General features: G+C 38.6%; 1 protein-coding gene, 1 non-coding gene and 1 pseudogene across 17 annotated transcripts in view; all 3 read left to right on the top strand.

The window, feature by feature from the left end:
- The window catches only part of ATP8B4 (ATPase phospholipid transporting 8B4 (putative)), a 397582-nt gene that overhangs the window by 200076 nt on the left and 173361 nt on the right, over positions 1-24145 (top strand). The gene's annotated exons all lie outside the window — the stretch shown is intronic.
- LOC135270445 (U6 spliceosomal RNA) lies at positions 460-569 on the top strand. Its single transcript, XR_010338625.1, has one exon. It is a non-coding gene; the product is annotated as a U6 spliceosomal RNA (small nuclear RNA).
- On the top strand, positions 2386-10444 carry LOC105710021 (ubiquitin carboxyl-terminal hydrolase 16-like; annotated as a pseudogene).

The raw sequence follows: 24145 nt of genomic DNA, 5'->3' as shown, positions 1-24145 counted from the left end.
GGGTTCATGTCCTTTGTAGGGACATGGATGAATCTGGAAACCATCATTCTCAGCACACTGACACAAGAACAGAAAATGAAACACCGCATGTTCTTACTCATAGGCAGGTGTTGAACAATGAGAACACATGGGCACAGGGAGGGAAGCATCACACACTGGGGTCTGTTGGAGGGGGCCAAGGGAAGGACAGTGGGCAGGGAGGTCAGGGAAGGATAACATCAGGAGAAATGCCAAATGTAGGTGACAGCGAGATGGAGGCAGCAAACCACATTGCCATGTGTGTACCTATGCAACAATGCTGCATGATCTGCACATGTACCCCAGAACCTAAAGTACAATTTTTAAAAATACATTCTTGTTAAAAAAGAAAAAGAAGTTCAAATCAGCTATGTTGAGTTGTCTTTTAAAATTGTGCTTTGGTTAGTACTTGCTAACTCTTGCGTGGTGATGAGTGATCAGTATCATGAGGATACTTGTTAAAAATACCAATTGCCAGAATGATACAGAGAAGATTAGTATGGCCCCTGCGCAAGGATGACACACAAATTCGTGAAGTGTTACATATTGTTTTATGATTGGCATGTAGGGATCCAGGGCATCTCTGAGCTGGCTGCCCCTTCCAGAGACCTCTTGGCAGAGTGAGGGCCTGGTGATACCAGCTTCGGATAATCCTGCATGCAACATTCCTGTGATCACATAATCCTCTTCATCCTTATACAAAATAAATGAAGAGAGTTTCCTTGTTCAAAAAAAAAAAAAGATACCAATTCCCTAGCTTCATTCTGACCTACAAATTAAGAATTTACAGGGAATGGGACATGGGACTTGGTATTTAGTAAGCACCTAGATGAAGCTTATGATCAGGTAAGATTGGAAAACACAGATGTAGTAGATGGCATATAAAGATGGAATAGTCTTTCAGCATTAAAGAAAGTAGATATTTTGACATAGTTACTATTGAGCCCAGCTATATACTGCTTATGTGAAATAAAATGCTGTGAAATTTGTGTAACTGCTACACAGTACCAGAAAATATATAAGTGCTGATATAGGAGGTAACAGTGGACAGACATTAAAATTTGAGAAATAGTATTTCTTAAGTAGTCTGAGTAATAGTATTTCTTAAGATATACTTAAGAGATACTTAAATTAAGATGTACCAATTTGGAGAGGGATCCAAGATGGCCGATTAGGAGCAGCTCAGGATTGCAGCTCCCAGTGAAAGCGCGGAGGGTGAGTGGACGCCACATTTCCAGATGATTTTTATTGCCCACAGACCAGGAGATTCCCAGGTGGAGGAGCTCCATGGGTCACCAGTGCAGCTGGTTTGGCGGGTGCAGCTGTTTTGCTGGCATCCCAGTGCGGCGGTTCTCTGTACAAAATACACAGGTCCAGGCACCATTTTAGCTGGCGATTGGAGCTCCTGGGAGACAGAGTCACCCATTCATCTGATTAAAAAGGGGACTGAAACAGGGAGCCAGGCCAGGAGATCCCTGGGCCAAAAAGTGCCATGAATCTCAGCACAGCTGTTTCAGCCGGCGCAGTGGGTCACCGCATGGGAAATCACACAGATCCTGGTGCCTTTTCAACAGGCGACTGAAACACCTGGGAAACAGAATCGACCGTTTAACTAAAAAAAGAAAAAAAAAGGGGCTCTGAGGCAGGGAACCAGGTGATCAAGCTCGGCTAGTCCCACCCGCACAAAAAAACAGGAATCAGAAACGCCCTGGATTGAGAGTTTCACAGCAAGCACAGGTGAACCTGGGATGGTCCAGCTCTGTGGGGGAGGGGCGTCCGCCATTACTGAGGCAGTCCACCACTGTGGAGGTAGTTTGCCATTGCTGAGGCAGTCCACCTTTGCCGAGGCAGTCTGCCATTACAAAGAGAGTCCGCCATTATAGAGGTGGGTGGCCATTGCTGAGGCAGTTCTAACTACATATCTGTATAAGCAGGACTGCAGGGAAGTTCACACAGCAGCTGGGCGGAGCCCACAGCAGCTCAGCAAAGCCTCTGCAGGCAGACAGTGACTAGGCTGCCTCCTTGCTGGGCGCCCTGAAAAAAACCAGCAGCACAAAGAAACTCATAAATAAAGCCCTAACTCCCTGGGACAGAGCACCTGGGGAAAAAAAAAGGTGGGGAGGTTTATGAGTTCTGCTACAGCAGACTTAAATGTACCTGCCCAGCAGCTCTGAATGAACAATGGAGCTCACAGCTCAGCACTTGAGCTCCTATAAAGGACAGACTGTCTCTTTGAGCAGCTCCCTGACCCACGTATATCCAAAGAGTCACCTCATAAAGGAAAGCTCAGACTGACATCTGGCGGGTATCCTTCTGGGACAAAGATAGCAGAAGAAGAAACTGGCATCAACCCTTACTGTTCTGTAGCCACTGCAGGTGATCCCCAGTCAAGCAGGGCCTGGAGTGGACCTCAGCAGTCCTACAGCAGAGGGGCCAGACCATTAGAAGGAAAACTAAGAAACAGAAAGAAATAACTTCATCATCAACAAACGGGATGTCCACTCAGAGACCCAATCTGAAAGTCAACAACTACAAAGACGACAGGTGGATAAATCCACAAAGATGGGAAGAAACCAGCACAAAAAGAATGAAAACACCCAAAACCAGAGCACCTGTCCTCCTACAAGGGATCACAACTCCTCACCAGCACAAGGGAACAAGGCTGGATGGAGAAAGAGTGTGATGAATTGACAGAATCAGGCTTCAGAAGGTGGGTGAATAAGAAACTTCTGCGAGCTGAGAAGGGGAGAAGAGGGGAGATGTGGCAGGCATCGAGCAAGTGGGTGGGTGGCAGGGACTGCCCTATGGGTTGGGGCTGGGTTTGCAGCCGCATTCATACAGTTAGTAGGAAAAGCAGGATCTGTCACCTATCCAATTGAATACACCTAAAAGAGGACTGATCTATGCAAAACTTGAAAGCCATGTTAAGACCTGCTGACAAAGTTTTCCACATGCTTACATTTTTAATGGAACCGAGTAGGCGGGGGAAGACTGGGAGGGCAGAGAGAGAAGAGACTTGGAATAATGTGAGAGCCGGCAAGACTAGCTTTGATTTTAACTTTGTGTGGAGTCCTGCAAAGAGTCATTTCAATAAGACGCTAAAGCTCATCCACTGACGCTACTTGAAAAGTGTAATTGTTATTTTGTATCAATAAGTAATCCATAAAGTGCCAACATAGGAAAGAAACGGACAAAGGGAAAAACTGTTCCAATCGATGATTCCTCTGAAGCTTTAGAACCTTTGTGCAGACACATTAGAAAAGGATTGGAACAAGGTAACTTGAAAATGGCTTTGGTGAATGTGGAATGGAATATTTGCCAAGACTGTAAGACAGACAATAAAGTAAAAGATAAATCTGAAGAAGAAACAGAAGAAAAGCCTTCAGTTTGGCTATGTCTTAAATGTGGCCATCAGGACTGTGGCAGAAATTCTCAGGAGCAGCATGCCTTGAAGCACTATATGACACCACGATCTGAACCTCACTGTCTGGTTCTTAGCTTGGACAACTGAAGTGTATGGTGTTACATATGTGATAATGAGGTCCAATATTGTAGTTCAAACCAGTTGGGTCAAGTGGTTGATTATGTTAGAAAACAAGCCGGTATTACAACTCCAAAGCCAGAGAACGATAATGGAAATATTGAGCTTGAAAATAAGAAATTAGAAAAAGAGAGTAAAAATGAACAACAGAGAGAAAAGAAGGAAAACATGGCCAAAGAAAATCCTTCCATGAATTCTCCTTCCCAGTTAACCATGAAAGGACTCAGCAATTTGGGAAACACATGTTTTTTCAATGCAGTTATGCAGAACTTGTCACAAACACCAGTACTGAGAGAACTACTAAAAGAAGTGAAAATGTCTGGAACAATTATAAAAATTGAACCACCTGATTTGGCATTAACAGAACCTTTAGAAATAAACCTTGAGCCCCCCAGGCCCTCTTACTTTAGCCATGAACCAGTTTCTTAATGAGATGCAAGAGACCAAAAAGGGGATTGTGACACCTGAAGAACTCTTTTCTCAGGTCTGTAAAAAAGCAGTGCGGTTTAAAGGCTATCAGCAGCAAGACAGCCAGGAGCTGCTTCGCTATTTATTGGATGGGATGAGAGCAGAAGAACACCAAAGAGTGAGTAAAGGAATACTTAAAGCATTTGGTAATTCTACTGAAAAATTGGATGAAGAACTAAAAAATAAAATTAAAGATTATGAGAAGAAAAAATCAATACCAAGTTTTGTTGACCACATCTTTGGTGGTGAACTAACTAGTACGATCATGTGTGATCAATGCAGAACTGTCTCCTTGGTTCATGAATCTTTCCTTGATTTGTCCCTCCCAGTTTTAGATGATCAGAACCAACGAAGACAACAAAAAATTCAAGGAAAAGTTCTTCATTTAAGTGATATTTGTACTATTGACCATCCTGAAGATAATGAATATGAAGCTGAAATGTCACTTCAAGGAGAAGTAGATATTAAATCCAGCCATATTTCACAAGAGGATGTTATGCATAAAGAATACTGTGTCAACCAGAAAGATCTGAATGGCCAAGAAGAAATGATAGAAAGTGTAACTGACAATCAAAAATCCACAGAGGAAGTTGATATGAAAAATATCAACATGAATAATGATCTGGAGGTTTTGACATCATCTCCCACTGAATGTACTAGAAATTTAAATGGTGCCTACCTGAAGGAAGGGATCAATGGAGAAATGGACATTTCCAGTGTTTTCAAAAACCTGAATTTGAATGCTGCTCTTCATCCTGATGAAATAAATATAGAGATTCTGAATGATAGTCATACTTCTGGAACAAAGGTGTATGAGGTTGTAAATGAAGATCCAGAAACTGCTTTCTGTACTCTTGCAAACAGGAAAGTTTTCAGTACTGATGAGTGTTCAATTTAGCATTGTTTGTATCAGTTCACTCGTAATGAGAAACTTTGAGATGCGAATAAACTGCTTTGTGAAGTATGTACACAGAGACAGTGTAATGGACCAAAGGCAAATATAAAAGGTGAAAGGAAGCATGTTTACACCAATGCCAAAAAGCAGATGCTAATTTATCTTCCTACTCCTGTTCTTACTCTTCATTTAAAGAGATTTCAGCAGGCTGGTTTTAACCTATGCAAAGTTAACAAACACATAAAGTTTCCTGAAATCTTAGATTTGGGTCCTTTTTGCACCCTTAAATGTAAGAATGTTGCAGAAGAAAATATACAAGGGTACTATATTCCTTATATGGAGTTGTGGAACACAGTGGTACTATGAGGATGGGGCATTACACTGTGTATGCCAAGGCAAGAACTGCAAATAGTCATCTCTCTAATCTTATTCTTCATGGTGATATTCCACAAGATTTTGAAATGGAATCAAAAGGGCAGTGGTTTCACATCAGTGACACACATGTGCAAGCTGTGCCTACAAGTAAAGTACTAAACTCACAAGCATACCTCCTATTTTATGAGAGAATATTCTAATATCAAAGTGCTTTATCTGGAAACACGTTTATGGTTTTTATAATGGCTGAAATAACAATAAAGTATAAAGACTAAAATCATGTCAAGCTAACATTAAATACATGCCAGAAGAAATCATGTTTATTTAAATATTGAAGGGGAAAATACCTAAAAACTTAAGTGGTTTTGTATTGTTATGGTGGTTTTTATTCCTACTTTGTTTCTGGAAAGGAAATCCTGAATTACTTCATTCTTCTGTGTTTAATGTCTGGGCGATAAATCACATCAATAAACTGACTTACCCCCCCCAAAAAAAAGAAACTTCTGCGAGCTAAAAGAACATGTTCTAACACAATGCAAAGAAATTAAGAACCTTGAAAAAGATTTGATGAAATGCTAATGAGAATAAATAACTTAGAGAGGAATATAAGTGAATCAATGGAGCTGAAAAACACATCATGAGAACTTCGCAAAGTATGCACAAGTTTCAACAGCCGAATTGACCAAGCAGAAGAAAGGATATCAGAGGTTAAAGATCAACCCAATGAAATAAAACAAGAAGGCAAAATTAGAGAAAAAAGGGTAAAAAGGAATGAACAAAGTCTTCAAGAAATATGGGACTATGTGAAAAGACCTAATCTACATTTGATAGGTGTACCTGAATGTGACAGAGAGGATGAATCCAAGCTGGAAAATACTCTTCAGGATATTATCCAGGAAAACTTCCCCAACCTAGCAAGGCAGGCCACTATTCAAGTCCAGGAAATACAGAGAACACCACAAAGATAATCTTCAAGAAGAGCAACCCCAAGACACATAATCGTCAGATTCACCAGGGTTGAAATAAAGGAGAAAATGCTAAGGGCAGCCAGAGAGAAAGGTCGGGTTACCCACAAAGGGAATCCCATCAGACTCACAGCAGATCTCTCAGCAGAAACCCTACAAGCCAGAAGAGAGTGGGGGCCGATATTCAACATCCTTAAAGAAAAGAACTTTCAACCCAGAATTTCATATCCAGCCAAACTAAGCTTCATAAGTGAAGGAAAAATAAAATCCTTTGCAAACAAGCAAGTACTCAGAGATTTCTTCACCACCAGGGCTGCTTTACAAGAGCTCCTGAAAGAGGCACTAAATATAGAAAGGAACAACCAGTACCAGCCACTCCAAAAACATACCAAATGGTAAAGAGCATCAACATAATGAAGAATCTGCATCAACCAATGGGTAAAACAGCCAGCTAGCATCAAAATGGCAGGATCAAATTCACACATAACAATATTAACCCTAAATGTAAATGGGCTAAATACCCCAATCAAAAGACACAGACTGGCAAATTGTATAGAAAGCCAAAACCCATCAGTGTGCTGTATCCAGGAAACCCATCTCACATGCAAGAATACACAAAGGCTCAAAATAAAGGGATGGAGGAAGATTTACCAAGCAAATGGAGAGCAAAAAAAAGCAGGAGTTGCAATTCTCGTCTCTGATAAAATAGACTTTAAAGCAACAAAGATCAAAAGAGACAAAGAAGGATATTACATAATGGTAAAAGGATCAATACAACAAGAAGAGCCTACAATCATAAATTTATACGCACCCAATACAGAAGCACCCAGATACCTAAGACAAATTCTTAATAACTTACAAAGAGACCTAGATGCCCACACAATAGTAGTAGGAGACTTTAACACCCCATTGTCAATATTAGACAGATCAACGAGACAAAATTAACAAGGATATCCAGGACTTGAACTCAGACCTGGAACAAGCAAACCTAATAGACATTTGCAGAACTTTCCACCCCAAATCGACAGAATATACATTCTCCTCAGCACTACATTGCACCTACTCTAAAATTGACCACATAATTGGAAGTAAATCACTCCTCAGCAAATGCAAAAGAATGGAAATCATAACAAACAGTCTCTCAGACCACAGTGCAATCAAGTTAGAACTCAGAATTCAGAAACTAACTCAGAACCACACAGCTTCATGGAAACTGAACAACTGGCTCTTGAATGTTGACTGGATAAACAATGAAATGAAGGCAGAAATAAAGATATTCTTCAAAACCAAAGAGAACAAAGACACAACATACCAGAATCTCTGGGACAGATTTAAAGCAGTGTCTAGAGGAAAATATATAGCAGTAAATACCCACATGAGAAGCAAGGAGAGATCTAAAATTGACACCCTATCATCAAAATTGAAAGAACTAGAGGAGCAAGATCAAAAAAACTCAAAACCTAGCAGAAGACAAGAGGTAACTTAAGATCAGAGCAGAACTGAAGGAGATAGAGACACAAAAAACCCTTCAAAAAATCCATAAATCCAGGAGCTGGTTTTTTGAAAAGATCAACAAAATAGACAACTAGCCAGATTAATAAAAAAGAAAAGAGAGAATAATCAAATAGATGCAATAAAAAACGATAAAGGGGATATCACAACAGATTCCACAGAAATTCGAACTATCATCAGAGATTATTACAAACAACTCTATACACATAAACTAATAAACCTGGAAGAAATGGATAAATTCCTGGACACTTGCATCCTCCCAAGCCTAAACCAGGAAGAAGTCAAAACCCTGAATAGATCAATAACAAAGTCTGACGTTGAGGCAGCAATTAAGAGCCTATCACCCAAAAAAAGCCCAGGTCCAGATGGGTTCACAGCCGAATTCTACCAGACATACAAAGAGGAGCTGGTACCATTCCTTCTGAAACTATTCCAAACAATCCAAAAAGAGGAAATCCTTCCCAAATCATTTTACAACACCAACGTCACCCTGATACCTAAACCCAGCAGAGTCTCAGCAAGAAAAGAAAGCTTCAGGCCAATATCCATGATGAACATAGATGCAAACATCTTCAATAAAATACTGGCAAACCAATTGCAACAGCACATCAAAAAGCTTATCCACCATGATCAAGTAGGATTCATCCCGGGGATGCAAGGCTGGTTCAACATACGCAAGTCTATAAATGTAATTCACCACATAAACAGAACCAAAGACAACAACCACATGATTATCTCAATTGATGCAGAGAAGGCCTTTGACAAAATTCAACAGCCTTTATACTAAAAACCCTCAATAAACTAGGTATTGATGAAACATATCTCAAATAATTAAAAGCTATTTACGGGAAACCAACAGCCAATATCATATTGAATGGGCAAAAACTGGAAGCATTCCCTTTGAAATCTGGCACTGGACAAGGATGCCCTCTGTCATCACTCCTATTCAATATAGTACTGGAAGTTCTAGCCAGAGCAATCAGGCAAGAAAAAGAAATAAAGGGTATTCAATTAGGAAAGGACGAAGTCAAATTGTCTCTATTTACAGACGACATGGTTGTATATCTAGAAGTCCCCATCATCTCAGCCCAAAGTCTCCTGAAACTGATAAGCAACTTCAGCAAAGTCTCAGGATACAAAATCAATGTGCAAAAATCACAAGCATTCCTATACACCAATAACAGACTTAACGAGAGCCACATCAAGAATGAACTGCCATTCACAATTGCTACAAAGAGAATAAAATACCTAGGAATACAACTAACAAGGAACGTAAAGGATCTCTTCAAGGAGAACTACAAACCACTGCTCAACAAAATATGAGAGCACACAAACAGATGGAGAAACATTCCATATTCATGGTTACTAAGAATCAATATCTTGAAAATGGCCATACTACCCAAAGTAATGTACAGATTCGATGCTATCTCCATCAAGCTACCAATGACTTTCTTCACAGAACTGGAAAAAAAAACACCTTAAACTTCATATGGAACCAAAAGAGAGCCCGCATAGCCAAGTCAATTCTAAGCAAAAAGAACAAAGTGGAGGCATCACACTACCGGACTTCAAACTATTCTACAAGGCTATAGTAATCAAAACAGCATGGTACTTGTACCAAAACAGAGATATAGACCAATGGAACAGAACAGAGGCCTCAGAGGCAACACCACAAATCCACAACCATCTGATCTTTGACAAACCTGACAAAAACAAGCAATGGGGAAAGGATTCCCTCTTTAATAAATGGTGTTGGGAGAACTGGCTAGCCACGTGCAGAAAGCAGAAACTGGACCCCTTCCTGACACCTTACACTAAAATTGACTCCAGATGGATTAAAGACTTAAACATAAGACCTAACACCATAAAAACCATAGAAGAAAATCTATGCAAAACCATTCAGGATATAGGCGTAGGCAAGGACTTCATGACCAAAACACCAAAAGCATTGGCAACAAAAGCCAAGATAGACAAATGGGACCTAATCAAACTCCACAGCTTCTGCATGGCAAAAGAAACAGTCACTAGCGTGAATCGGCAACCAACAGAATGGGAAAAAATTTTTGCAGTCTACCCATCTGACAAAGGGCTGATATCCAGAATCTACAAACAACTAAAACAGATTTACAAGAAAAAATCAACCAAACCCATTCAAAAGTGGACAAAGGATATGAACAGACACTTTACAAAAGAAAACATACATGAGGCCAACAAATATGAAAAAATGCTCATCATCACTGGTCATTAGAGAAATGCAAATCAAAACTACATTGAGATACCATCTTATGCCAGTTAGAATGGCGATCATTAAAAAATCTGGGGACAACAGATGCTGGAGAGAATGTGGAGAAATAGGAAGACTTTTACACTGTTGGTGGGAGTGTTAATTATTTCAGCCATTGTGTAAGACAGTGTGGCGATTCCTCAAGGACCTAGAAGTAGAAATTCCATCTGACCCAGCAATCCCATTACTGGTTATATATCCAAAGGATTATAAATCGTTCTACTATAAGGACACATGCACACGAATGTTCATTGCAGCACAGTTTACAATAGCAAAGACCTGGAACCAACCCAAATGCCCATCGATGATAGACTGGACAGGGAAAATATGGCACATGTACACCATGGAATATTATGCAGCCATCAAAAACGGTGAGTTCGTGTCCTTTGTAGGGATGTGGATGAACCTGGAAACCATCATTCTCAGCAAACTGACACAAGAACAGAAAAACACCACATGTTCTGACTCATAGGTGGGTATTGAACAATGAGAACACATAGACACAGGGAGGGGAGCATCACACACTGGGGTCTGTTGGGGGAAAATAGAGGAGGGACAGCGGGGTGTGGGGAGTTGGGGAGAGATAGCATGGGGAGAAATGCCAGATATAGGTGATGGGGAGGAAGGCAGCAAATCACACTGCCATGTGTGTATCTATGCAACAATCTTGCATGTTCTTCACATGTACCCCAAAACCTAAAATGCAATAAAAAAGTACCAATTTTTATATTTATTTCTTGTTACTTTATTTGGAGAAGAACATTTAAAAATCTGCTTAAATATTTTCCTAGAACTTTACAAAATACTATCTTATAACAATTTTTGCTTGCTTGCTGCTTGTAGTAGCTTCTCTAAGCTCAGCCTGCTTGGGACCGACCATGTAGAATGATTACATAGAGGCATATTGCTAGCCACTTGTGCCATTCTAGATGGGGAGATAACTTTCCTTCAATATAATAGTGGAGCACTGTGGCTTCCCTAATATGTCTCTGTCATTAAAGAGAGAGTCTTAAAAGGTATTGCTCTTGAACTTTAAGAAAAAAAGGAAGTCTTAAAAGGTGGCAGCACTAGTTGATAATACTTGTACACAAATCTTCCAGCTTTTCTGTTTTACCTGCAGTAAAAAAAACCCTGCTGTATTTCACACTAGTTAGAAACTATGACTAGACATTGCACATGTCTTTGCCAAATAAATATTGGGAAATTTAATTAGCTACTAATATAATTTAAATATTATTGATATAATTTTAATGACAGGCTCCATAAAGTCACTTAGGGAAATATTAATAACTTGTGTAATAATCAATTAAAAATTTAAAAGAAGTTTCTTTACCTTTTGATTTTTGGAGTATTTGATTCTTTTTAATTGATATACAAAATTTATACAAATTTTGGGGCATTTGTGATATTTTATTACATAGATAGAATGTATAATGTTCAAGTTAGTGTATTTAGGATATCTATCATTTAGAGTATTTATCATTTCTTTGTTTCAGGAAAGAAAGTCCTTTCTTCTGGCTAACTTGAAATATACAATCCATGGTTGCTAACTATAGCCACCCTATTCTGCTGTTAAACTTTATAACTCATTCCTTCCAATCTAACTATACATTTGTACTAATTCACCAGTCTCTCTTCATTCTCTCACTCTCACCCACACAACCTTCCTAGTTTCTGGTATCTATCATTCTACTCTCTAACTCTATGACATCAAATTTTTTAGTTTTCACATAGGAGTGAGAACATTCGAAATGTCATTCTGTGCCTGTCTTGTTAACATGGAACCTTTGGTTCCATTCATGTTGCTTAAAATGATAAGATTTAATTCTTTTTGATATTTAAGTAGTATTTCATTGTATGCGTATACACCACATTTTCTTTATCCATTCATCTGTTAATAGACACTTAGGTTGATTTCATATATTTGATATTATGAATAGTGCTACAGCAAATCTGGTGTGCAGCTATTCCTTTGGTATACGAATTTCATTTCCTGTAAAGAAATACCCAGTGGCAGGATTGTTAGATCATATGGTAGTTCTAGTTTTAGTTTTTGGAGAAATCTCCATACTGTTTTCAATAGTGGCTGTACTAATTTACATTCCCACCAACAAAATATAAGAGCTCCCTTTATGAGCATCTGTTTTTGTTTTTGTTTTTGGTTTTTTTTTAAATAGTAGCTATTCTAACTGATATAAAATCATAAAATCACATCTCATTGTGGTTTTGATTTGCATGTCTCTGATGATTAATGACGTTGACCATTTTTTTTCATATACATGTTGGCTATTTGTATGTCTTCTTTTGAGAAACGTCTATTAATATTCTTTGCTTTTTAGTGGGATTGTTTTCATACTGTTGAATTGAGTTCCTTGTAAATTCTGGATATTAGTCCCTTGTCAGATGAATAGTTTACAAATACTTTCTTCCTTTCAACAGACTGTCTCTTCAGTCTGTTAATTGTTTCCTTTGCTGTGCAGAAGATTTTTCATTTCATGTAGTCTCACTTGTCTATATTTTTGTTGCCTGTGCTTTTGAGGTCTTACCCATAAAATCATTGCCTAGAGACCAATGTCTGGAAGTTGTTTTCCCTGTTATCTTCTAGTAGTTATATCATTTTGGGGCTTATATTTAAGTATTTAATTCATATTCAGTTGATTTTTGTATATGGTGAGAGATAAGGATCCAGTTTCATTCTTCTGCATGTAGATATCCAGTTTTCCCATCACGGCTTATTGAAGAGTATGTCCATTCTCCAATGTGTGTACTTGGTGTCTTTGTCAAAAATCTATTAACTGTAAATATTTGGAATGATTCCTGGGTTCTGTATTCTGTTCCATTGGTTTGTGTGTCTGTTTTATACCAATACCATGCTGTTTTGGTTACTGTAGTCTTGTAATATATTTTGAAGTCAGATAATGTGATGCCTCCAGTTTTGTTCTTTTGGTCAGGATTGCTTTTGCTATTTGGGCTCTTTTTTGGTCCATGTGAACATTAGGATTTTTTTTTCCATTTCTGTGAAAAATAACATTGATTTTTGATAGAAATTGCATTAAATTTATAGATTGCTTTGGATAGTATAATCATTTTAACAATATTAATTCTTCCAATCCATGAGCATGGAATGGCTTTTCATTGTTAGTGCCCTTTTCAATTTCTTTCACTGGTGTTTTGTAGTTTTCCTTGTAGAGGTTTTTCACTACCTTGGTTAAATTTATCCTTAAGTATTTTTTTTCATAGCTGTTACACATGGGATTGCTTTCTTGATTTCTTTCTCAGGTACTTCGTTATTGGTGTATAGAAACACTACTGATTTTGTATCCTGAACCTTTACTGAATATGTTTATTAGTTCTAAGAATTTTTGGTGAAGTCATTTGTTCTTTTCTGAATGTAGGATCATGTTGCTTGCAAATGGGAACAATTTGACTTCTGTTTTTCAATTTGTATGCCTTTTGTTTTTTTCTCTTGCCTGATTGCTCTGGCTAGGACTTTCAGTTATGTTGAATAGGAGTGGTAAAAGTGAACATCCTTGTCTTGTTCTAGTTCCTAGAAAAAAGGGTTTCAGCTCTTTCTCATTCAGTATGATGTTACCTGTGGGTGTCATATATGGCTTTTATTATGTTGAGCTATGTTCCATATACACCTAGTATTTTAGAGTTTTTATCATTAAGGGATGTTGAATTTTATCAAATGCTTTTCCTGCATCAATTGAGATAACCATATGGTTTTTGTCATTCATTTTGTTGACATGATGTATCTTGTTTATTGATTTACGTATGTAGAACCATGCTTGCATTCCTGGGATAAATTTCACTTGATAGTGGTGTATTGTCCTTTTGATCTGTTGTTGAATTTATTTATTTGTTTGTTTGTTTGTTTATTTTTTGAGACAGGGTCTTGCTCTGTCACCCAGTGTTCACTGCAGCGGTGCAATCATAGCTCACTGCAGCCTCCACCTCCTGGGCTCAAGTAATCCTCCCATTTGAGTGTCCTGAATAGCTGGGGATACAGGTATAAGCCACCAGCACACTGATCAATTTTTGTAATTTTTGTGGAGACAGGGTTTCACCATGTTTCCCAGACTGGTCTCATATTCCTAGGCTCAAATGATCTGCCTGCCTCAGCTTCCCACAGCAGGATCATTTGAGCCCAGGAGTTAGAGACTAGTCTGGGAAACATGGCAAAACCAGGCATGAAGCCACCATGCCCAAAACTGCTGCTGGATTTAGTTTGTTAGTTTTTTGTTGTGGCTGTTTATTTCTGTGTTCATCAAGGATATTGGCCTGTAGTTTTCTTTTTTTCTTGTGTTCTTGTCTGGTTTTGGTGGCAGGGTAATGCTGGCCTTGTAGAACAAGTTAGGGAGAATTTCCTCCTTTTCATTTTTTTGGAATACTTAATAACTTATATTATTAGTTCTTCTTTACATGTTTGGTAGAATCTGGTAGTGAAGTCATCCCATCCTGAGTTTGTTTGGATACTTTTTATTGCTGACTCAATCTCATTACTTGCTTTTGGTATGTTCAGGTTTTCTGTTTCTTTCTTATTCAATCTTAGAAGGTTGCATGTATCCAGAAATTTATCCATTTCCTCTTGGTCTTCCTGTTAGTTAGCATATAGTTATTCTTAATAGTCTTTATCTTTTGTATTTCTGTAATGTAAGTTGTAATGTCTTGTTTTTCATTCCTGATTTTGTTTATTTGGATCCTCTTTCATTTTTTTCTTTGTTAGTCAAAGTTTATTAACTTTATTCATCTTTTCAAAAAAAACAAGTTTTCATTTCATCAATTCTTTGTATTTTTTTAGACCATTTTATTTACTTATGCTCTGATCTTTATTATCTTTTTCATTCTACTGATTTTGAGTTTAGTTCTTGCTTTTCTGGTTCCTTCAGTCATTTCATTATATTGTTTATTTAAAATCTTTTTACTTTTTTGATGTAGGCATTTATTGCTATAAACTTCTCTCTTATCAGTGCTTTTGCAGTATCCCATAGATTTTGGTATGTTTTGTTTCAATTTTCTTATGTTTGAGGAAATCGTTTCATTTGCATCTTAATTTCTTTATTGACTCAGTATTCATTCAGGAACATGTTTAATTTTCATATAGTATATTGTTTCTAAGTTCCTCTTGGTATTGATTTCTAGCTTCATTTCGTTGTGGTCTGAGAAGATACTGATATGATGTAAATTTTAAAAATTTGTTGCATCTCATTTTGTGGCCTAACTTATGGTCTATCCTGGAGAATGTTCCATGTGCTGGTGAGAAGAATGTGTATTCTTCTTGGATAAAATGTTCTGTGGATGTCTGTTCACTTCATTTGATCTAAAGTCCAGTTTAAATCTAATCTTCTTTGATGATTATCTGTCTAGATGATTTATTTAATGCTGAGAAAATGCTGTTGAAGTCCCTCAATATTATTGTATTGGAGTCTACTTCTCCCTTTAGATCTAGTGATACTTACTTTATATATCTGGGTGCTTCAGTGTTGGGTGCATATATATTTAGAATTGTAATATTCTATTACTGAATGGATCCCTTTATCATTTTGAAATAATCTAATTTGTCTCTTTTTACTGTTTTTTGCTTAAAGTGTATTCTATCTGATATAAGTATAGCTACTCCTGCTTGCTTTTGGTTTCTGTTTGTGAGGAATATCTTTTCCTATACCTTTACTTTGAGTCTGTATGTGTCTTTACAGGTTAAGAAGTTTCTTGTAGGAGGTATATAGACGGATCACATTTTTTTAAAAACCCATTCAGCCGTTCCGTACTTTTCCAGTGGAAAATTTAACTCATTTCCATTTATATTAGTATTCCATTACTGTTGATATGTGAGGTTTTGGTCCTGTCATATTGTTAATTGTTTTCTGGATGTTGTATATATCTTCTGTTCCTTGATTTCTTTTTATTTTATATTTTTGTATCAGACTTTGACTCCTTTCTCTCCCTCATTTGCATGTTTGCTTTACCAGTGAGTTTTACACTTTTATGTGTTGTTCATAATGGTAGATATTGCCCTTTTGCTTCCAGGTTTAGGATTCCCTCAATGATTTCTTGTAGGGCTTTTCTAGTAGTGTTGACTTCCCTTAGTTTTTGTTTGTCTGGGAAAGACTTTATTTCTCCAAAGAGCGTAACTTTATTTGTCTACAGTAAAGTAACTTTATTTAGAAATAACTTTATTTCTCCAAAATGGATAACTTTGCTGGGTATAGTATTTCTTGACTTCCAGATATTGTCCTTCAGCACTTTGAATGTATTATTCTATTCTCTTCTGGCCTGTAAGGTTTTTAATGATAAATCTGCTGTAAGTCTGATGGAGACTCCTTTATAGGTGACTAGATGCTTTTCTCTTGCTATTTTAAAAATTTTCTTGTTGTCATTGACTTTAGATGGTTTGACTATAATGTACCACAGAGACCTTTTTGCATTGTATCTGTTTGGGGATTATTGGGCCTCCTGTATCTCATTGTCTAAATCTCTTTCTAGAGTTGGGAAGTTTTTATCTGTTATTTCATTGATAGTTATTTGAATGCTTTTGTTCTCTCTTCACCTTTGGAAATGCTGATAATTCAGATATGTGGTTGCTTTATGTTGTCTCACATGTCATGTAGGCTTTGTCTGTTCTTCCTAATTGTTTTGCTTCACTTTTGTTTGACTGGGTTATTTCAAAACACCTGTCTTCAAGTTCTGAAATTCTTTCTTCTGCTTGATCTAGTCTATTGTTGAAGCTCTCAAATATATCTATTTTTATTTCATTCAATGAATTCTTTAGTTGCAGGATATCTGTTTAGTTCTTCATTATGATATCTACCTCTTTGGTAAATTTTTAAATCATATCCTGAATTATTTTTCTCATTTCTTTATATTCTTTGTGCTTGTTCTCTTGTATCTCACTAAACTTCTTTAATATTATTATTTTGAATTATTTTTATGGGAATTTTATAAATTTCCTATTCATTGGGATCTGTAACTGGAGAATTATTGTGTTCATTTGGAGTTATATATCCTTGCTTTTTCATGTTTCTTGTGTTCCTTCATTGCTATCTGTACATCTGGTGTAACAGTTGCTGCTTCCAATTTTTTGGATTTATTTTCATAGGAGAGGACTTTCTGAATATGTATCTATGTTATTTGTCAGGTAGGGCACTTTGGCCTTGATTCTGGATGTGTGCAGTTGTATAGTCTCTATGTAATTTATTTGGCTTTGTTTGTTTGTTTGTTTGTTTTGGTAAACAAAACCAGTGGTGTCTGTGACTTCCTCTGTGGCTGATAGTGTGGTTGTTAATGGAGGTTGTGGTGAAGTTTTATTGGGCGTGGAGATAGGATGTGGGACAGTCCTTGGGCTTCAGTGGGGGCAGTAGCAGGCTGAGCCTGCCTGTCTTTAGGCCCAGGGATAGCATATTGGCACTGGTGTTAGTGGGTCTTGGTGAGCTGATTCTTGGGCTACTAGGAGGCTTGCTCAGGTGCCAGCAGTAGAAGCAGTGGGCTAGACTTTGGGCCCCTGGGCTTCAGGCATGGCATAGGCAATGTTGCTAGCAGTGGTTGGACAACTCTCTGGCTCCTAAATGGCCTATGCTGGTGTTGGCAGTGGCTGTGACAGGCTGTGCAAGCTGGTCCACAGGTGGTAAGTGCAGGTGGGTGCCAGCTGTGGTGGTAGTGGCAGACTGGGTTAGCCTATCTTCCAGTCTCTGAGAAGAGTGCTCACGATGGTGGATGGAGCCATGGTGGTAGATGGTGGATGGAACAGGGTGATCCACAGGGCCCTAGGTGGTATACTTAAGCACTGGGGTGAGGGGTATGGGGGGTGGTCAAAGTCAGGCTGGACATACCTGTCTGTATGTTCCCCTTCTCCCTGCCATCCAGTGGTGTGTATGGGTGCTGGCTATGGTGGGCAGGGACAGGGTTATCCCAAGGCCTTTGGTGGAATGCTCAGGTTGGGGTGGCAGCAGCTGCACTATGGTTCTGGTGGCTGCTGGGGAGAGTGGGATTGCTTTAGTAGTAACAGCCTTAGGCAGGTGGTTGGGAAGTGTGTGCTTTGGCTGTAGGTGGCAGATATGTGAGGGGTAGCCTATCCTTAGGGCATGTGGAAATGTGAGGAAGCTCTGCTGCTTGAAGGGTGATTGGGTTGCTGTCAGTGTCTTGTACTTTGGCCATGGTGGCAGTGGTGGTGGCTGCAGGTAGGGAATGTCAGTGGAGCTCCAGGAATATGGAAAGGTGGGTGCTGTTGGGCCCCCAGGCAGGATGCATTCTGGTCGGGCTGGGCTCTTAAAATGACACTTTGCTGTAGCTACTTAGGACTTGGAGTGGTATGTGGGACCTAGTGTGAGCTCCTTCTCTGGAGCAATGGCATTGCCTGGTCTTCGGACAGTTCCCTATGTTAATTTCAGGGTCTGAAAGGGTTGAGAGGCTCTCCCATAGCTAGGAATGGAGTCTGTGGTGGGATTGTGGACCACTGAGCATCCCTCACTTATACTTTCCCTACATTGGAGAGCCCCCCTGGGCTCCCAGCCAGTCCCAGCCAGGCAGGATGCCTTGTTTCTGTCTCCTTCTTTCTGTTAGGTGTTTCCTGTCACTTCTCTCTTGAATCCCAGTGTTCTCTCTTAGATTACATATTTGAAGTATGATTATCTACTCTCTATCTTGGTGCTTCTTTGTGGAGGAGGAAACTGCCAGATGCCTTTAGTCGTACATCTTGAAGCACCTCTGCTCTCATTCAGAGTTTAACTCTTGCTGAAGGAAGATAGATGCAAATGGATCTAGATTTTAACCACCCTATTGCTAAGTGTTTTGAGACAGTGACCGGAACAGTATTGTAGGCAGTATACATGTATTACCTCATTTTGTTCTTAAGAAACTCAATCGTAGGCATTACTCTTTTCCCTGTTGGACACATTAGGAAGTTGAAGTATATAGAGGGTAAGTAACTTGCCCAAAGTAGTCCCTGGTTCAGATGGGATGTGAATCTAGGCAGCTTGGCCCCAGAGCCTGTGCACTTGCCATGTGTTTCCCTAAACATACCTTAGATGTATTCTTATTCCCTTTAATAATTAATCTAAAAAATATAGTTGTTAAGGCATCTCACTGCTTCACTTGAGTCAGACACCAGATTAGCAAGTAGAGCAGAAGAAATTTCCTGGCTCACGCCTGTAATCACAGCACTTGGGAAGGCTGAGGTGGGTGGATCACCTAAGGTCAGGAGTTCAAGACCAGCCTGACCAACATGGAGAAACCCTATCTCTATTAAAAAAATACAAAAATTAGCTGGGCATGGTGGCGCATGCCTGTAATCCCAGCTACTTGGGAGGCTGAGGCAGGAGAATTGCTTAAACCCGGGAGGTGGAGGTTGCTGTGAGCCAAGATTGTGCCATTGTACTCCAGCCTGGGCAATAAGAGCAAAACTCCGTCTCAAAAACAAAAGAAAAATAAATAAAAGAAATTTCCAGGGGAAATAGCAAATGTCAGAGAAAGAGTATGTGCTTCATGTCAGCTGGATTCAAATTGGAATCTTGGCTTCATACTTAGGATGAGTGGGAAACTTTTGATATGTAAATAACCTCTCTCTGCTTAGTTTTTCATTTGTAAAATGGATATACAAATATCTACCCTATAGCTTATTTTATTTGGGGGATTAGATAAGAACTTAAAGCTTTATGACTGTTCCATGCATATCTTTCTTGCCTTCCTCATTCCCTCTATACTTCCTTCTTTCTCCCTTCCTTCATTCTTTCAGCCACTGATCCCAATCTTTCCACCAACAAGAACTACTTTTGTAACTATTTCCCCAGTAAAGGCAGCAGGACTGGAGTAGTGAGGAAGCAAAGGGTAGAATAAAATAGACATCTTTTTGGAGGTAGAATGAATAGGTCTTATAATTTGATTGGATGTGAAAAGATGTAGTAGGAGACTTTGTCATTGCTAGGTTGTCTGACTTTCACAGCCCAGAGTATGCTCAGGGATACAAGAATAGAAACTCATTAAATTTTCTAAAACTGAACTTGTACCTCTTTCTGCCTGATGACAGAATAATTAAAGTAGGCATTTTCGGTTAAATTTAGTTCAAGTCTGGGATGCACAATTGCCTCACCTGTCTCTGTTCATCAGTGTCTACCCTGCTGGCATCCAGCACTTCTTACGTCTGTGTTTGCCTGTGTCCCTGTCTGGTCTCTGTGCTCTTAGGATTGTTGTTGGCTTTCCGTCTTGGCTGACTTCCACACTCTGCTGGGGAACCACGGAAAGTGTGGCTGCTCTTCCACACTTCTCTGTGCCCAAGATGACTTGTGTTCTTATATGGCCACTTCAGTTTCTAAAATCCCTTTACTCTGCTGATTCCCCCAAATTTATCTGAGGATTCCATTAGCCACATGGTTCCTTCATCCACTACTAATCCAGGTATGGGTCAGAACCCAGGCTTCTTTTAGCCACCACTTATCAGGTATCTAAACTCCTCTTCAAAGTCCCCTTTCCCTAGGCTGGGATGGGAAATGAAGAAAAGTAACTTCTTTCTTCTCTGCTCCTTTTGATATCATTTTATGCCTTGATTCACTTGAGGATTATTCTTTTGAGACTTAAAGAAATCCTCCCCCTTCTTTTTCCAAAAGCCCAATTAATGAAATTCCAGATTGCTGGAATTCAGACTAATGATGCTGCTATGAGTTTCAAAAACCTATTTTGGGGCTTAAAAAGCAAAACTTTAGTTCTGTTTTTCTCCTTCTGTATTTGGCTTTGCACATCCCCCTGAGGCAAAACATATTTCTAGTTAAATAGAGAGGGTCACCTGTGGTCCTAGTGGTGGTGGGAGGAGAGATTAAGTTAATATCGCAAGATTTTATCCAACTACATTTTGTTGACCGACTAGATGGCATAACTGTCATTATAAAGAATATGGAGAAATGTGAACTACTTGTATACTGTTGTTGAGAGTGTAAATTGATAGAAACTCCCTAGAGGACAAACTAGCAATATATTTCAAAATTACACATATGCATACTTTTTACACAATGATTCTTCTAGAAATTTCCCTTAAGAAAATGAGTGAACAAATGTATTAATTTGTATGAAAAGCAGTATTTATTACTGTATCAATTTATGATAATAGAGGTGAGAAATAGTTTAAATAACTAGCCATAAAGGATTTTGTTAAATGCTTTGATATATACATGCAATGGAATACTCTTCAGTCATTCAAAGTGATTTTCTATTTCCTGACATTGGAAAATGTCAATGATATTTTTGTTAAGTGAAAAATGAGATTACAAAAAATCACACATAGTATGATCTCTCTTTTTGCAAAAAAGTTTAAGTATATATATGTAAGTACATATACATATAAAACACTGTACATCTACACAACTCCTTAGCTCCTACCTACCAAGATCTGGAGGATATAAACAGTGGCTGTCTCTGGGTGATAGAATTATGGATCATGTTTATTTTCTTCTTTATGGCTCTTTGTATTATCTGGTGTTGTAATAGTGTTTGTGTAATGCTTTTACAATTAGAAAAAGCTAAAAAATTGTGTTTTTCAATGAGAAGAAAAAATATTCAGAAGAAAAAAAATTAAAGAATTACCAGCTAGACTCAATATTTCAGGAGCCTTGAGGTCACCTTGCTCAGCTGACTGTAAAATAATGTTATTTCCACACAGACTTGTAGGTAATACCATTCTTAGGGTATAAGACAGAGAGGCAATGTATGATAGAACATTCTACACAAGAGAAATCAATACATTTATAATGTGCATTTTCTTAATATTAGGACTGGGGGAAAAATGACATCCAAGAAAAGCTGTTGCTCCAAGTTGCTCTCTATACTCCTAATCTCAGCTCCCTATATCTAAACCCACAACTTTGGGATGAAATATTAAAATCATAAATTTGCACCATTTCATTTTCTTATGTTATGCTTTTGAGTTCAGTGGGAGTTCATTAAAAAAAAGTGTAACCAGAGAACAGGATATGAATGATAGTAGCTGTTGAAAGAAAATGACCAAAATGCTTATATTTAAACCTGTCTAATGTGCTTAGATTATTTCATAAACATGGATATATAATTTTCATACATATCATACATATGGCTTATTTCAAATTTAGTGTCATGAAACCATTTTGGAGACTTTGAGTCCTGGGTTAATTTTGCTGCTCTAGCTGCCTTAGTATTAAAGGCATGCCTAGAAAGCTACAATTAAACCCTGCTTTGGTTTCTCAGAAAAATTACTACATTGAATACATTTTACCAATACAGGTGTCTTCTGCCGAAAGGCAAACGGACTGAGAATTTAATTGTGCTTGATTTGAGAGGAAAACTCATTCAATATTTCATTTTTGTAGCATTAATCACATGTTTTGTTATTAGAAAAATTTATCTTCTCTAACTAAATCATAAAGTGACTCCACTGCTTTTGAGAAGTATCCCAGTGGTATACCTAGGAATTGATATTTTTTCTTTAATCAACAAAATATGAATTGGTATTTTTTGAACATCTACTTTTCAACATCTACTTGGAAAATTATTTGTTTGAATGTGCAGGGTCCTCAAATGCAAATGGCTTCAGGACCAGGCATATAGCATTGATCAGGTGATCTGGGCTATCTATTATACATCAGGGAGTGATGGGGCCTTTGGTGAGTGGGAACATCATATTGGCCATAAAGCCATAGAGATTCTTTAAGACACTGTACAGGCCAAACAAAATGCATCTTGGTCCTAATTCCTAACCCCTAGTCACCCAGGCAAAATGTTTTAGTAGATTAAATTTCTCTCGTGAATCATAACATTTTAGAGCACATACTTAGGTAATCTTGTAGATCTTCTGGCACACACTGGTGCAGCAACCCAAGTTTTCATTACCTATTTTGATGGATTGGGTCACCAGCCAAATTAATTGGCTGGTCCCATTCCCCTGATATCTAGTAATGAAACTGGTTCAGTGGTTGAACATCTTAAAGGTCTCTCAGGTAGTGTAGTAAAGAATGGAACTGGGAATTCAAATCAAAATTTCTTGTACTTTCTCCCTTTCTCTACTGTTGGCAGGGTAGTGCCGTCCCTTAACTGTCCCTCTAGCACTGTGTCTTAGTCCAGCCTAGAGGCAATCTGTGGCTGACTCTATGCGTAAACCAGCTTGGTGCAGTACACTAAGAATTGTGAATGCAAAGACCTCGGTTCTAGCCCTGGGCCTGTCACTGGCTAATCAAGTGGCTAGAGGTCAGATAACTCAAGTGTGGAAGCACGAGATATCAGAGGCGGTCCTTGTATCTGAACCCAGGTTTCCAGGTTCCAAGCTCAAAGCTCTAGATTTTGTATCAAAGTCCAGATTTTCTTCTTTTAAACAGGGTGTCATGGTTTCCATCAATTTCCCAACAGATCAATATTTTTTTTGAGGTGGAGTTTTGTTCTTGTTGCCCAGGCTGGAGTACAATGGCACTATCTTGGCTCACCACAACATCTGCCTCCGAAGTTCAAGCAATTCTCCTGCCTCAGCCTCCTGAGTAGCTGGGATTACAGGCATGCACCACCATGCCCAGCTGATTTTGCATTTTTAGTAGAGACAGGATTTCTCCATGTTGGTCAGGCTGGTCTCAAACTCCTGACCTCAAGTGATCTGCCTGCCTCGACCTCCCAAAGTACTGGGATTACAGGCGTGAGCCACTGTGCCCGGCCCCAACAGATCAATTTAGCATTTCAATATAGAGTGCCTTAAGAGGACTGACTAAACAACTCTTTTTTCTGACCATCCTCTTTTCTTTATAGGTTGTATGCAGGCCAGTATGGGCCTAACTATGTTTTGCTGTGCTTTTGGTGGCATGGGCTGTGAATGCCACAGTTGCCTCAATTCTTAAAGCAATTCTGCATGCCAAGAATTGTAATAAATTGCCCTTCATTACCCAGCTTGGAAAAAACAGGCACTCTTTTGTTTTAGCATTTGTTACTTGTATTCTGTGGTTAAGCATTGTGTGTTATGCTTGCAAAAATGTATAGCTCATAGTTATTGAAGGGAGTTATGTGTAGCTTTTTCCCTTCCTAATAAATTGTTTTTGTGAGAACCAGCTGGTGTTTGAAGAGCTAAGTTCTAGGAAGAAAAAGAAATGACA

Source organism: Aotus nancymaae, unplaced genomic scaffold, assembly GCF_030222135.1.
Source record: "Aotus nancymaae isolate 86718 unplaced genomic scaffold, 86718_ANA_hifiasm-v0.15.2.pri h1tg000062l, whole genome shotgun sequence".
In the NCBI taxonomy this organism is placed as follows: Eukaryota; Metazoa; Chordata; class Mammalia; order Primates; family Aotidae; genus Aotus; species Aotus nancymaae.
This window is presented reverse-complemented; position numbering and strand designations above follow the sequence as displayed.